This window comes from Sceloporus undulatus, chromosome 2, assembly GCF_019175285.1.
Source record: "Sceloporus undulatus isolate JIND9_A2432 ecotype Alabama chromosome 2, SceUnd_v1.1, whole genome shotgun sequence".
NCBI lineage: Eukaryota > Metazoa > Chordata > Lepidosauria > Squamata > Phrynosomatidae > Sceloporus > Sceloporus undulatus.
Genome location: NC_056523.1, coordinates 312,894,435 through 312,909,398, shown reverse-complemented (window position 1 = coordinate 312,909,398; position 14,964 = coordinate 312,894,435). Strand labels below are relative to the sequence as shown.

The 14,964-nt window shown below is 40.8% G+C and overlaps 1 protein-coding gene across 13 annotated transcripts in view; it reads left to right on the top strand.

The window, feature by feature from the left end:
- The window catches only part of ZNF532 (zinc finger protein 532), an 89,675-nt gene that overhangs the window by 443 nt on the left and 74,268 nt on the right, over positions 1-14,964 (top strand). The window contains exons 1-4 of one of the 13 annotated variants that reach the window (XM_042453909.1): positions 8-39; positions 651-815; positions 2,371-2,455; positions 3,899-5,130. The exons of 1 other annotated variant lie outside the window; for it this stretch is intronic. The gene's annotated coding sequence lies outside the window, so the exon portion shown is untranslated. Of the gene's footprint in view, positions 1-7; positions 40-397; positions 816-1,966; positions 2,456-3,714; positions 5,131-14,964 lie in introns of those variants that run through there. 11 more of the 13 variants (XM_042453907.1, XM_042453911.1, XM_042453905.1 and 8 more) reach the window with 11 other exon arrangements.

Genomic DNA, 14,964 nt, shown 5'->3' with positions numbered 1-14,964 from the left:
TTTTGAGAGAAAGGGGGAAAAAGGGCACAAACACAAAAGGTATACATATTGTTTTGCAGCTTTGCAAATAATAATAATAATAAAGGCCCTAAAAGCAAGATGATGAGGAAGAAGAAGATTAGCCATTGCTTTATTTATTTGTCCCCCCCCCCTTTTCTGGGTTTTCGTTCGTCGCCCACCAACCTCTGCCCCAAGCCTCTCGGGGAAAGGAACTAGGAAAGGCCCCGGCTTTGCCAGCCTAACTAGGCCGCAGTGGGGCGTTTTGCAAAGCCTGGGCAGCGTTGGTTTGAAGCTGTGAGGCCTCCATTTTGGCTGTTGGAGTTGCTGACACAGTCCTGAGGGTTTCCTAGCCTGGCTATCATTATTATTATTATTATTATTATTATTATTATTATATTTTCTTATACCCCGCCTTTCTTCCACAGTACAGACACTCAAGGCTGTCTCTGCAAAGGGTTAGGGAGGACTTTGTGGGGAACCTTTTCCTTTTCTTCCAGGCATGGGAGGAGGGTGTTTCTTTCTTTTCTTCCTTGTCTTCTTGCTTGCTAGAGAGATTTTGTGATTTTTGTTTTATGGGCATGTTATTGTGTTAAAATTATTTGGTACCAGATCCTTTTTCTCCCACCCTCCTTTCGTGGGCTTTATTTCAGGCTGGATGTGGGCCCGAAATGGTCTTTATTGTGTCTCTTCACGGCATCTGATGGGCACACCTTGAACATCTGAGAGGTTTTTGCTCACAACCTTCCAGCCTTGGCAGCCATTTCCTATACAAACAAAGCAACATTCTTCAGTGCCATTGAATAGAAGATCAGAAGGTTCAGTATACTAGGCCCTGATTAGTGTCCTCTTAGTTTTTCTTGTGCACCCTCTGTTTCTCAAAGCAAGCAAGCCTTTTTTCCTTTGTTGTTGTTGTTGTGTGCCTTCACAACAACTAGCAACTAACAACTTGTGTGCCTTCACAACTAGCCTTTCTCTTCCACTCCTTCAATGGGACTGACTAAGGAATAAAAACGCATAGGATTGTTCTGCTTAAAAATGTGCTGTGGTTGCGTGCCTTTAAGTCGTTTCCCACTTATGGCAACCTAAGGCAAACCTGTCATGGGGTTTTCTTGGCAAGATTTGTTCAGAGGAGGTTTGCCATTGCCTTCCCTTGAGGTTGAGAGTATGTCACTTGCCCAAGGTCACCCAGTGGGCTTCATAGCCCAGGTGGGAATTGAACCCTTATATCTGGAATCGTAGCCCAACCCTCCAACCACTTTGCCACGCTGGCTTTCTAAGCTTTTCCCTTACCTTCGAACATTTTAGCCATCTTGGCCATGGAACCCCCAACTTGGGAGACCAGGGTTTGAATCCTGGTTCAGGTGTGGAAACCCTCTGGGTGGCTTTAGGCAATTCACACTGTCATGCCTCCAGAGCATCTTTGATGCTCTTGAGACATATATTTAGTTGACATTATATTAGCTTTTCTATGTATTAATTTAGAAGGGGAAATAGAGATCTATAGCTTTAAGAAAGACAAGGGTTGTGGGAAATCCCAGGGTCTCTTACTGTCTCCCTCTAGTTATTTTCAGTGTGTAGTAAGATTTCAGCCAAGTCAGACCTGGAGAGAGTATTTTCCTTTGACAAAGATAAGTCCACAAAAGAAGAAAGATAGTCCTCAGAAGAAGAAAGATAAAACCCACAAAAAAGAGAGAACAAGGTATTTAAGAAAGACTATTGAGAGAGAAGAGATCAGTTTCATGTTATTTGTGTTTGTAACCAGTAAAACCTTTAAAATTTAAGAAATTTGTGGACAAGTCTTTTGTTCTGGCTGTGTTCCCGAGAGCCAGAGGCCTTACTACACCCAAAGTCCATAGTATTGCTCTTGGGACAAAACACACACACTCTCAGTCCCAGAGGATGGCAATGGCAAACCCACTGAAGAAACGTTCCAAGAACACCCCATGATAAAGTCGCCATAAGTTTGGAAACAGTGTGAAGGCACACAACAATAACAGCAGCAGCACATTTTTGGGTAGAACAATCCAATGTACTTTTATTCAGAGGTCAGTCCCACAGAAGGAGATGGATATGTCCCCTTGCAGCTATTTTGAGGGAGGAGGAGGAGGTCTAGAGGCTAGGAATTGTTGTCCCGATTTCAAACTGGGCACATGGGCAGAGTGGCTTAACTTGACTGTTAGCATTCTTTTAGTAAACAAGGTATTTATGATAAAGGGGAGAAAAGGGAGGGATGTGCCTATTTCTATTTTGTCTTAATAGAACAAAAAGATCTGTATTCTCAAAGACTAATGGACTGTATCTGAAATAGGTCACAGTAGGTGTGGAAATTCATGCCAAAAATGTATTTATTTATTTATTTTTGTCTCTAAGGTGCCATTTCCAGTGTTGTGCTTCCCTTGTGAAATGGTTGCCTCTGCAAAGCACCAATCTGTGGCTGACTTCCATCATGCACCAGGTGTTTTGAATGTTTGTATAATACAAGTGGTCTAGTTCAAAGGGTAGTATCAAGAGTACACTGAAATGGGAAGAATGTACATGATTTGGGCCTCCTGTGGCTGTGTGATAAAAAGCTTTATTTCATACTGGTGTGTATGGAAGCCAACCACACTAATAAGACACTTTGGACTGACAATCTCACACAACCTTGGAGCTTGTGAATCAGTCATAGAAGCCATTATAATATGAGAGAAGAATGGGATGAAGGAATATATTAATTTATTCCTCATCCCATTCTTCTCTCATATTATATCTTATTCCTTCATCCCATTCTACCTTCATATTTATTAAGTATTTGGGAGTTGCATTTAGACAATGTTGCTTATTCCCTAGGCACTGGTTCTATTTTAGGCTGTGAACAAAATGGTGGCTTCTGTCCAGAAGACCTTACACTGAATGACCCTGAAAACTCAGCCAATGCAGAATGAAGGTGAAGGAGAAGTTGATAGCAATGGTTACGAAATGAGTCTCGGTTCATGAAGGGGAAGGAGAGGAAGAAGCTGATTTAAAGAGAACATTTTCAGGAGCTATCATTGTGCATGAGGAATTCTGAGTTAAGGAAACAAAACAGCAGTGTGGTTGAAATATTGTTACTGTTAAGAAAGCCTAGAAAAGGTTGTGGCTAGAACCTGTGAGGATCACTTAGATATAGGGAAATATTTGGAGGTGGGGGATTGTGCGGAGAAAAAGATACAGAGGACACATAGGTTGAAAGGTTATCTTGGTGCAGAAGTTATTTGGCACGGGATTGAGGTTAGTGGTTCCTGTGCTTTTTAAATGGTGTGGATTTCAAAAGGTTCAGTTGTTTTGGCTTCAAGTTCTTCAGGCTTGAGAACCGTGCTATCCTCTAAGGCCCCTGAATCCTGGTGAGAGAGATGCAACATGGTTTCATGTTGTATTTAGGCAAGACCATCTGGGCAGAAAGTGCAGGTACCGCTTTGTGGAGAAGAGGAATCGTGTAGGAGAGGAAAAGGCCTTACCTTTATAACCATCCTTCAATGAGGATTGTTGCCACAAGGCCAGTGTTTTTCTACATGTATGCAGCAAATGGCTTGAGAGCCAATGTCATATAGTTGTTTGAGCTTCGGATTACAACTCTAGGGACCAGGATTTGACTCCTAACTCAGCCATGAAACCTACTGAGTGACCCTGGGCAAGTCACATGCTCTCAGACTCCAGGGAAGGCAATGGCAGACCTCCTCTGAACAAATCTTGCCAAGGAAACCTCATGATAGATGTGCCTTAAGTCCAAAACGACTTGAAGGCACACAACAACAATGGCTTAAAAGACCTATAAGAAACTACATTGTGGGGAGGAAGGACACTGTGTAGCCACCCTAAAAGCAGCGCAGACCTATGTGCTTGAGTTTGTTTCTGAGTAAGGAAGGCATGTTTTTTGCAGATGACCAAGCTTTGAAGGACGTAACGGGGAAACATGGCACACACTGGAAGATCTCATTCTCTTGGGAAGCAAGAGGCAAGGGGAACCCCGCTTAGCAGTCACCCTCTTGCTCCTGCGGCCGAGTATCTTTTGTGCAGCAAAAGGAGATCCTGTGAGGAGATTTTTTTTGTAAACTGCGGTCTCTCTCTTTCTCTTTGTTAGCTACAGACACACACAGCTTTCCAGCCAGGTTCTGGGAGGTAAGTTGTGGAAGGAAAAAGAAAAGGCAGAGGGGATGATTGGAATGCAGGTGGCTGTTATCTGGGGTTGTTTTAGGGGACTGTCTAGAAAGAGTGAGGAGAGGGAGAAGAAATGGGACAGGAATTGCCCCCACACCAGAGAAGAAAGCAACTGAGCCCCTCTTATTTTGCAGGATTTGTTGGCAACTCAGCGAGGGTTGCCATAGCTTTTTATGTAGGGTGACCAGAAACCGGCTGAAACTGGTTTGAGGCAGATCAGCTCCTGAACACAATGCAGTCATTGAGCTGCTACAGTGGGATAGCTTCCTAGCTCCATGGCAGCCAAAAGCAGAGGATCTAGCAGAAAAGATACCACCATCCCCTAACAATATGTGAATTCACACTTTAGACACACAGCGCTGGTATGTGGCTAATGTAATAGTCATAAAGGTTTCTGTGTATCTATGTACATCTTTGCAGTGACTGCGATTACTTTGGCTGGTTCCTGCCTTTTTCTTTCTTTCTTTTTGGGGTGGATTTTAAAAAAATGATTTTTCCCTTTTGCTAAAGAAATGGACAACAACTGAGATTTGCCACCCTGATTTCAAAAGAGGTGGTACCCATGGGTATCTAGGTGTTTTTGTTTATATTTTTGGAAGCTGAACAAAATAAAAATGGAATGAACAATTTCTGTTTCTGCATATGCTTATAGCTGAGGATAGCTGCTTTGCATGCTGATTTTATTTACAGGATGCTGTCTTATAGGTTTCTTTTCAGGAGGAAAAAGAATGTGTGCTGTGTCTCTGTTTAAAGGCCAGGATCAACTATTGTTAGAAGAATGTGCATGAAAGCATTTACAAAACAGGCTTATAAAGGCATACTCTTTTCTTTTCTCCTTGTAGGCCTATTGATTGGGGCTGCCTTTAACCCTTTCAGGTTTTCAGTGGTTATGCATCTGTGGAATTATAGCTGACTACTGGCATTAAAAATATTTCACAGGTCAAGGTACACAAGGTGAGCTATGGTATTTTTTGAGTATGATCACAATAGCATGATGATAACGTGTGTGTGTAAAGTCTGAATGCAGTTTGTGATTGCAAAGCCAGGCACATTTTAATAAATAAACAGTATCTAAATTAGGCAAAGAAATACTATTAAACTCACCCAGGTTTGCTAAGATTAAAGGTGTTGCTTATGAAGGCTTATTGGTGGCCAGGCTAGCAATACTGTCTTTGTGTGGGTTATCTTACAGGCAGACATTTTGCCCATCCTGCTAAATCAGAAGGGAACAGGCCCTGTATGGCAATAATAAATTGTAGACCTCATGGCAGAGAGCTGATTTGCATTACTTGGCAGTTAAACTTTAAAAATATTTTTTCATCTTATCATGAAAAAAATGGACACCCCCCCAACACACACACAGACCCCTTTGGTGAAAACAGATAATCTTGTCTGCATTTGAAAGTTACAGGAAATATGACACAAAACATATATATTTATACAAATAGGAAGGTATGCATAATGCCAGACATGTTACAAATTTTGCTTATACAGTTGCACTGTATCAAAGGTTTTTGCAGTTCAGTGGAAAGGATGCATTTTAAAGGTTTTGTAAAACTCCAGTGGATTACAATACTCCAGGATAAATTACAATACTCAAGCATTAATTACATACAAATAGGAAACTGGATGGAGGCTGCATCAGCTGGTAAGGAATGTCTCCTTCTGACTCAGTGTTTCAGAGTATTAGATGATGGATAAGATTTGTTTTTCTTCTCTAAAAAATAAATGTGTACTTAGATTAGAGCAGACATTTTGCATTTTCGACTGAAGCTGGAGGCTCCAGAGAAAGGGAGTGGGGGAGGTAGGAGCGAATGCAATAATGAATGTGGCAAAGGGAAGAACAAAGGCTCTTAGAGATTGTGTTGGAACACCAAACATTTTTGCCTTAGGGATTCTTTTGCTAGAGACAGGAGACTTCCCAGAGCAGGAAATCATCAGGAACTCTGGACTTTCTACATGCATTAATTATGTTACTAAAATCCAGTCTGTCCTAGCTGTCTTTTGGTAATATATATCTTCAATCATGGGAAAATATAATAAAAATAAAGATGGAGGATAAACAGGAGAAAAATTTGTTTGAAATTTAGGTTGTCTATTGTATTCAAGCGGAATAAAGTAGACAATCTTAAAAGCCTTGGGAGTATTTTGATTGGGTAAGTTCCATGGAGGCTGGTGACAGACAGGGTTCGCTGCATTTAGAGGGTGACACAAGCATTAAGGAACCTCTTTATTTCCTGATTGTGCAGCAGATGACACAAGGTATTTAAGGAATAAATTGTAGTGCATTGAAAGTCGCATGTGATCTGTTAAGCTGGAAAATATTTGATAGAGAGTTTTAATCCAGGCATAATGTATTGTGCTTCTCAAATTTGACAGGGCATTAAATAGCTTGCATGAGGGAGCCAGGTGTACTGTGATACCATCTTTGTGTATGCTTAATATCAGTATACAATGGTTCTGTGTTTGTCTGTAGATGTCTGTTTTAGAAGCCACTAGTTCATGTTACAGGATGGGGGAAAACATGGGTGGCTGCTCTGTATTGGGCTTGTTTTTTTCCTGAGGGCCAGTTGAAATTCACAGGGTATATGAGATCACCCTGTTATAAATTTTGTAGGTTTTTCTAGAACTGTATGTACTGTAACACTTCATTTGTGACAATATTCTTAGTATATTTAGGATATGCAAGTAGCTTTGCCCTGTGCATTCTTGTATGTGTGTCTGTGGGTTGCCTGCTGCCTTTATTTTCTCCTGCTTACTGCAAAGATTTTCCCCAACACACACACTAACACACACACTTACTTTAAATATTGTGCTGGGAACAGTTTGCTGTAACACGAGAAACTTGAACAGATAATTGTTCGTGATTCGTTGGCTGTTTTTATACACATGCATACACAGAAGAGATTTTGAAGGTTGTTTTTTTTAAAGAAATATGTAGGCCATCCTTTTAAGCTGAAAATGCAGATTTAGGACTGACACTCTTAACAGGAGCTCACGTTGGTATTTGCTTTTGCTCAGTATCTGATTCTGGTCAGGGTCACATTCTTTTAATATTTAATGGAGTTTAGGTATTTTCTGAAATAAAATAATTGGACTTTGTTTTACCAGACGTTTCAATATAGCATAGAAGATACGTAATAAGGATATTGATTTGTCTGAGCAAGTGTGAAAATGTTGACCCAGACATTTCTAGGCCTGCTTTTTGTGTTTTTCCCTCCTTAGAGTTACCTGTGGCTGGCTTGAACTAAAAATTGCTCATGCCATCTATTGTTCTTTAAAGAGATAAACTAATGGAAAAGCAAAGTAACAAGGCTGCTATACTTGCTTGCTGTTGTGTTCACTACCTTGGATTCAAAGAATGACATGAGGGTGCCCAACTGATTGGTTAGATGTGCAGGACTTTTCCTGGTTTTCACATCCAGTAACAGTGCTTTTCCTGCAGTGTGGAGGTAGATCTTGTGGGCCCCCTATTCTCAGGGGGGTCTGGCTGGCGTTGAGGGAGGGGCTTGATAAATCCTGGTACACATTTAGGAGATATGCCTGTTTCCTTTTGAATTCCTCCAGGGTATTCTTTTTAGCCTAATATTTAATGGGAGTGGACTATCCTATAGTACTAGTAGTTGCATGTCTGCAAGTCATTTATGACTTATGGCACCCTAAGACAGACCTATCACAGGTTTTTTTTGGGGGGGGAAAGTTTTTTCGGAAGGGTTTGCCATTGCCATCCTCTGAGGCTGAGAAAGTATGACTTGCCCAAAATCACCCAGTGGAATTCCATGGCTGAATGAGGATTCCAACTGTAGTCTCTCAGAGTCTCAGCCCGACGTTCAAAGCCCTATACACTGTCTCAGTGGTAAAACAGGTACGTTTTTTTAAAGCTGGCGAAATGCACATCATAATTTCTTCTTGAGCTGTGATTTCCATCTTGCTTGTTTTCTGCTTCTCCAGAGACTAGAACCCATAGCAGTGGATTCAGACTAGAAGAAAAATGATTCCATCTCAACATTAGGAAGAACTTCCTGACAGTAACAGCTGTTCGACAGTCGAACACACTCCCTGGGAGGGTGATGGAGTCTCCTTCTTTGGAGGTTTTTAAACAGGCTGGATGGCCATCTGTCAGTAGTGTGTGTGTGCGCTAGGCTGGATGGCCCTTGAGGTTTCTTCCAACACTATGATTTTATTCTATGACATGGTGACCTTAAGACTATCATGGGGTTTTCTTGGCAAGTTTCTTCTGAGGGGATTTGCCATTGCCATCCTCGGATGCTGAGAGTATGATTTGCTCAGGGTCATCCAGTGGCCAAATGGGGATTCAAACCCTTTTCTTCAGAGTCATCATCCAGTGCTCAAACCACTACACCATGCTGGCTCTCAAATTTACAGAGCAGCTCATTATCCACCTGTTTCTATTGACATTTCTAGTCTATTACAATGGCAATTGAAACTGAAGTATTAGGTATAACTTTCTAAAAGCTGAGGACCCCATACCCAAGGTTGAAAGATTCTTGGCATCCTAGTGGCCTGGAAGTCTGGGACTTTACTCTTGGCCTTCAGGCAGTTGCTTTTGTTTTGGAGACTAGATTCTTGGAGAAGAAAAAACAAACCAGAAACTGATGCTTAGGAGTTGGGGACATAGGAGTTTATCAGACAAGGAAAATTGGAATTATAATCCAATGGCAATCCAAACGCAATCATGGGGTTTAACGTTATTGTGTGATAGACTACCACACGCAATTTCGAGCAATGGGACGTCAGTCTGAACACAATCATGGGGTTTAACGTTATTGCGTGATAGTCTACCACATGCAATTTCAAGCAATGGCAAACTATTTTCGGGCAATGGAAAGTCAGTTCGAACTCAATTTGAATTCACGTAAATTAGCTGAACTAGTGAATTCATGTGAATGCATTCTGGCCCCACTTTCTTTTCATTCGAAATTAAGAGACATTCCTCCTGTGTGATAAACTCCATACACATCTGAATATGGACCAATATAACCTTGATCTAGATCCCTTCCCCTACCTTGTAAAAGTATTTTAGGCTAGTATGCCATCTCCATATCTCTTTACAGCCTCTCTTCTTTACAAGTCTCAGTTCTTTGTTCATCCAGTCCTTCCCCTGTAAGCTAAGGAAGGTGTGCCTTGTAGTGTTCTGTACCTTGGCTTGAAATTTCCAGGGATCAACAAATGATTTTGCAATCTCCTTGTCTTCATGGCTGTGACAAGTATGGAAGTTAAATCTTTCCACTGTAACTTTCCCAGCCGGCTCTCTTCCTGGATATGTCAGACTACAACTCCAGTCATCCCTTGCAATTGGCTACATATGATGAGAGTTGTAGTCAACACATATGTGGAGAGTGTTGAGTTCAGGAATGCTGCATTTATAACTCTAACTACATTGTATGTAATATTACATTTCTGTTATTTTGTCTGATGGCAAGATCTGTATCTGGGTTCTCTAAATGCTTGATGCAGTTTATTTGCTGCTTTTGGCAGCTCTGTAGCAGTACATTACTATGGCAAAGCACATAAATCAAGAGAGAAGTTATCTTTGTTCCAGCTGAGGGTGTGAGCTACAGGCTGTAGGACATATGAAGGTCATGATCAAGCATAAACCCAAACAGTAATGTTCAGCAGACAACATGGGAAATTCCCCTTGGTCTACGTCTGTTCCCTGAATTCTTGCTGTACCTAAAAGGGCCAATTACATGAACTGCTAACATTAGTCAGCATTAGATATTGCTTCGATCCCTGCTTATTTTTTATCTAGGCTGCATCCACACCGTAGAAACAATCCAGTTTGACCCACTTTAAATTTCATAACTCAGTGCTGTGGAATTCTGGGAACTGTAATTTTGTGAGACATTTAGCCTTATCTGTCACAGGGCTCTGGTGCCACAATGAGTTAGCAACCTTGTAATTTGTCCAAGATTATTTTGGGCTGTTACATAATACTCTGCCCATGGCTACAGTTTTCCTCATGCTGATGGAGAACATGAAATACTGGAAGGAAATGGCATATGAGGTTTTTGTAATGGCCTTTGCTCATAGTCACTGATAATAGCACCTGTGAAACAGCACTTTTGTAATTAAGGTATGCTGCACCTTTGGGCAGTTAAGATTGTGCCAGTGTGTTGTCTGACATTCTACAGTGGCAGTACCAAATGTACAGGAGCCCCTCTTAAAACTAGGTTATGGACATATCCCTTCTTCAAGCTGTTCTTTATCATAAAGCAGTTGGACGTGTCCCTCAAACTATATAGTGCTTTGCAAATCTTTTAACAAATAATAATAAATGAACCAAACTTAGTGTTGGGGTTCTGGTCAGCCAGTTCAAGTAAACCTAAATTGCTAGGTGAATTGTGTCTCAACAGGACCAGAGAACAATATTGCCAAACACCCACTAGGTGCAATTGGGAAAGAAGACAGACTCTTAAGGGACTATATCTTGGATTCATCAAGCATTATTCAGGATATAATAGAATGTAGAATACAGATAAAGGTCAAATTTGTCTAGTCATGTCTGACTGTAGGGATGGTGATCATCTCCTTTACCAAGTTGAGGAAACCAGCATGGTCAAAGATGACTCCGGATCATGTGGTCAGCATGACTGCATGGAACGCTGTTACCTTCCCACTGAAGTGGTACCTATTTATCTACTTGCACTTTTACATGCTTTCGAATTGCTAGGTTGGCAGAAGCTCGGACATGTGACAGGAGGTCACTCTGTCAAGCGGCACTTGGGTCTTCAACTGCCACCTTGGAATCATCTGAGTCAGTATCTTAACTGCTGAGCCACTGCAGTCCAGGTATACCTCAATTAATGTAATAGATCATGGAATCATAGAGTTGGAAGAGACCAAAAGGGCCAGACAGTCCAACCCCCTGCCATGCAGGAATAAACCATCAAAGTACCCCTGACAGATGGCCACTCAGCCTCTGTTTAAAAATCTTCAATGAAGGAGACTGCACCACACTCTGAGGCAGCATATTCCACTCTCGAACAGTTCTTACTGTCAGGAGATTCTTCATAATGTTGAGGTGGAATCTCTTTCCCTGTAGTTCACATCCATTGCCCCGGGTCCTAGTCTCTGGAGCTGCAGAAAACAAGCTTGCTCCATCCTCAATATGACATCCCTTCCAATATTTAAGGCAGGCTGTCATCTCACCTCTTAACCTTCTCTTCTCCAGGCTAAATATACCCAGCTCCTAAGTCACTCTTCATATGGCAGGGTTTCAAGACCTTTCACCATTTTGGTTGCCCTCTTGTGGACATGCTGAAAACAGCCAGGTCAAATAATCTTGCAGGCAGCAGACACCACTTGAAAGCTCTTTCCAAATGCATAATAATAATAATAATAATAATAATAATAATAATAATAATATTTATTTGTATACCGCCCTGTGGCGAACCAATCCGGGCAGTTGACAACAGTAAATATAACAAGAGTAAGATATAAAATTAAAAACATTATAATCCCTCCCCTCCTTAAGAAAGTATTAAAAAATATGACAGATTAAAAACACAATATCAAAGCATAAAACATAATTAAAACAAACTAAAAACCCTGATGTCCCTCTGGAGATCCTCAACCATCACTAAAGATGGGGCCACGAGAGGAAAGAGGGGATCAGGGAGCCCGGGCCGGGATGGTTAATCTGGAAAGCCTGCCGGAAGAGATCCGTCTTGACAGCTTTTTTAAAGCTGTCTAATGATGTCAACTGACGGATCTCATCCAAGCATAATTTTCAAAATTTCACCAACTTCCACTTAAGATTTTCATTTTGGTGGTTACATTTACAGATCTATGTTTCTTCAATATGGTGGGGGTATCTGGGGAGTCATCTGCTTTCTCCTTTTCTCTCTGTTTCACTGGTTACACATGCTCAGTAAAGGATCCTGGAGGCAGCTGCTGTTTACTTTGCCTATTGTAGGTTGGCAGACATAGCAACAGTAGGATTGGCTGAAGCAGAATCCCGTTCTTTCCAGCTCATGCATTGCATTGTTTACTCTTGTAAGTGTGTGTTTTTTCTAACCTTCCTTTCCTTCCCAGTGATGCTGCTGCTAAAAAAACTTCCAGCTCTTTAGAGGACTGGGAGAAAGGCATAAAAACCACTTGGTTAAAAAAAAAAAAAACTTCGAGGCTAAACAAACCAGCATTTAAAGGCAACCTCGGGGCAGAGTGAGGGTGTGGTATCCATACAACGCACACCCCACCGCTGGCCTGAGGGCTAGGTACAGTGTTATGCTAAGCATATATGACTACATTTAAATTTTCATCTTTTTTAAAATATAGCTACTAACCAACATAAGAATCATTAGGTCCTTCTGAAAATCTCTCACACACCTGCTCTTTGCCACTGCACAACATTGTTTCAATGGAGGCTTCCTTTTTTTATTCAAATAGCAGCTTTGCTGTTTATTTGTTTGAAAAACCAGGACATTCATTGCAATTATTTGTGCACTTTTTTTTGGCTTGTGGCTTGTGTTCTTTTTTTCACAAAGACGTGTCTGATAAGAGAAAATGTGACTTCAAAGATATAGCTGTGTTATTCTATAGAATTGGTTTGTAGAGAAATGTCATAGCACCTTTGAGACTAACTGAAAGAAAGAAGATGGCAGCATGAGCTTTCATAGACTTAAGTGGACTTCCTGAGATGCATTTGATGGAGTGGAAAGCCAGGGACAGACCTGTGTGTAAATATGACTGTTACAGCTGTTTTGTCCTGAAGGGGGTCTGTATTGGGTGCAGAAAGGCATCAGGTAGAAGGGTAAGCAAGGACATGGGCAAGTGAAAAGATGGTGTTGAAGGCAAATGGAACAGAGAAAGAAGCTACATAATATTTATTGTACAGCTTCATCAAGAAGTACCAGTAGGTTATCTGAGCATGCAGCCATTTGGGATTCTGAGGAACCTCATTGTTTCTTCTCCATTGTGATACCCAAAGTGTGCTTACAGGCCAGAAGTTGCCTGGTTCATTTTGGCTGGAGCTTAGAAGGCTACTTTTAGGAAGTAATGTGTTGTAGTTATGGCAACAAGCCTCTCAAAAGTAGTTGGTTATTATTATGGTTAGAGTAGAACTACAACCACCAAAATTCCTTACCTTTCCATTTCTTAAAAGTAAATAAAACAGTTAATCTTAGTTACTTTAAACATTTGAATGCTACAAGCTGCTGGTCTCTGGTACATAACTCACTCATTCTGTCTACCTCAACACTCACAACAGAACAGGAAGCAAAACATAATCAAGCATATCCTCCAAGTGGTATTCCTCTTCCACTACTTAGTGACACCACTACTATATCTATAAAAGTAGAAGAAAACAGTTACAGTGCACTGCAAAAGAAACATAGTTATCCCTTGCCACGCTACAGTTTTAATGGAATGTGGTTATGACTTTGTTATTGAAAAAAGGGAATTACTTAATTGTCAAGATTTGATTGTCTGAGACAGGCTCATTTTAGTTTTTCCTCTCATAATATGTTTGTAATACTAGTGTAGAGTCATTAACTATGCCATGTAGTCACAATGAATGAAACTTAATGGCTCTAGATGGAGGCAAATAGAGGATGGAAAGAAGAAAAATGCTAGTACAGCTGGCTTTTATCTTGTTCATAAAACATGTATTTGATTTCATCTCAAGCTATTTTATGGTTTTGATGGGTAACTATACTACTTCTGTGGTAGAACTCAAAGATATAGCCATGTTAGTCTGAAAAATCAGTATGTAAAGAGATCTTGTAGAATCTTAATCGTAAAGTTAGTGCTACATAGGTGCTTCAGTTAGTCTCAAAGGTGCTATAATATCTCTTTACAGATTTCTGTAGTGGTAAAGAAGGATCTTTTGATTGGACTGTACATGATTTCTCATAAATAAAAGTTCTTCCTTGGTATCTTCCTTTGGTCTGACTTTTTGGCATATCAGGAAGTGAGTTGAAGCAGGCTTTGTTCATTTACAGGCTTAAGATAAATCAGTTGTTTGAATCAGATTCAAGATGGCCAGAAAGCAAGGTGGGGGGGGGGGGATTGCGTGAATCTGTGTGTAAAAAATCCCTGTATAAGAAGGGTCGACTATATATAAAAACAACAACAACAACAATAATATATGCAAAGGGATCTTGCAGCACCATTGAGACTAACTGAAAGATACTATTTGGCAGCAAGAGCTTTCCTAGACTTGAGCTTACTTCCTCAACTGGATTTGATGGAGTGGAAAGCCCACGGGCAGATCTGTATAGCAATCTTTGTGTGAGAATGTCCATAGGAATGCAAATTGTGGGCGTGGACATGAAGTGACAAGTTCAGTTTTAACAATGGTGGGTGGAGGGGGGGCAAGGCAAGGATGTTGCCTAAGGCCAACGTTAATAGATAAACATATGAATGAGTATTGGGATGTAGTGTGGGAGTGCCCCCCCCCCCCAAAAAAAAAGATGTGATGAACTGACCAAGAGAGCCTCCATGAGCCTGGTGGGTTAGCTAGTGTTATAACGTATGTTGTGTATCAGGAAACCATTGGACAACATTCTTGCCTGTCCCCCAGTGACTATAATTAAAACTGAACTTATCACCTAATAATAATAATAATAATAATAATAATAGTATTTATTTATAACCCGCCTTTCCCTGTGTTGGATCAAAGTGGGTAACAGCATATAAAAAGAGAAAACAACAATATCAAAGGCATTCGAGTAAGTCAGAAGAAAAAAGAAACAATTTAGGCATGCGGAGAGTGAAATTAGGGGATCACTTTGGGAAGGCCCGCCAGAAGAGATCTGTTTTTAT